Below are 1,516 nucleotides of genomic sequence, written 5' to 3' on the forward strand. Positions count from 1 at the left end.
GAAACAAACGGGCTGGAGAGATTGCTCAGTGGTTAAGAACACTGACTGCTCTTGCAGAGGACCTGGCTTCAATTCCCAGCACCCATGTGGCGGCTATGAACTGTCCTTAACTCCAGTTCCAGGGGAATCTGAAGCCCTCTTCTGACCTCCACAGCATTGCATGACACGGTGCACTCACATGCAGGCAATACACTTGTACACATAAAATTAAAATAATAAATAAAATTTAAAAAAGAAAACAAAAAACTGCCACATTTTTATTATGTTTTATTGATTTATGTGTATGTGTATATGTGTAGGCACGTGTGTGCTGCTGTGCATATGTGTGGGCATGCATGTGCTGCTGTGCACATGTGGAGGTCAAAGAAGAACTTGTAGGAGTCAGTTTTCTCCTTCCACCATGTGGATCCTGGAGATGAACTCAGGTCATCAGGCTTAGCAGCAAGTGTCTGTACCCAATGAGCCATCTGGCCAACCCTTGATGTTTATTTTAGCAGGGACAGTAGCTTTGTCGTATTTGTGCTCTGTGGCTGAATAGGCTTCTGAACCTAGTTAACAAATTTAAGAGGGACTGTGTGTCCCTGATGTCACAGTGGTGAGACCCTGGGCTGACTCAGATCCTACTCTGAGGAACTGAGGTCAGTTTAGGGCATGTGACAGTGGGAGTTTATATCCTGAGTTCAGGGGCATCATTGAATCATTCTAAGGGTTCAGAGGCTTTGATTGGGAGTTAGTTACATTCATTTCCTGTGGCTACTGTAACAATCTTGGTGGCTTAGTACAGCAGACATGGTGGGGGTTTTATTATTGTTTTGTTTCTTGAGACAGGGTCTCATGTGGCCCAGACTGGCCTGGAACTCCATATGTAACAGAGGTTGGCCTTGAACTCCTGATCCTTCTGCCTCCACCTCCCAGGGGCTGGAATTACAGGAATGTTCCATATCACCGGGCTAGTACAGCAGAAATAGTTTCTGCACAGCTGGGTGTGGTGGTCCACCACCTGCAAGCCAGGCACTCAGGAGGTTGAGGCAGGGGGATTACTGAAAGCTGGGGAGGCTAGCCCTGGTCTCAAAAACAAACAAACAAACAAACAAACAAACAAACAAGGATTCTCAGGAAATTCTCAGAAGCTAGAAGTCCAAAGTCAAAGTGAGGGTAGGGCTGTGTTCCCACCCTGCCTGTGGCCACAGCATTCTGGCTGCATTGTCACATGGCTTCAGCTCTTCTCTCCACCCTGTCTTCTTCACTTTGTTCTTATGTGACCCACATCACTGAACTCAGGGCCCATGCAGGGATGGAATGCAAGAACCTCATCTCAAGAGCCTTCCTTCAAACGCCCTTTTCCTAATTCAATCACATTAGCATGTTCCAGGATTTGGGCGTGGATCTATCTTTCAAGAGGACTAGTATTCAACCCACTGTGGGGGTATCTGAGGCAAGCACCCTAAGTCACAAGTCTGGGTTTTTCTTGTTAATGAGACTTCTGGAATTTGGATTAGGGATGACTGGGCTTGAG

This window comes from Nannospalax galili, unplaced genomic scaffold, assembly GCF_000622305.1.
Source record: "Nannospalax galili isolate Female #2095 unplaced genomic scaffold, S.galili_v1.0 scaffold1623, whole genome shotgun sequence".
NCBI classification, from domain to species: Eukaryota; Metazoa; Chordata; class Mammalia; order Rodentia; family Spalacidae; genus Nannospalax; species Nannospalax galili.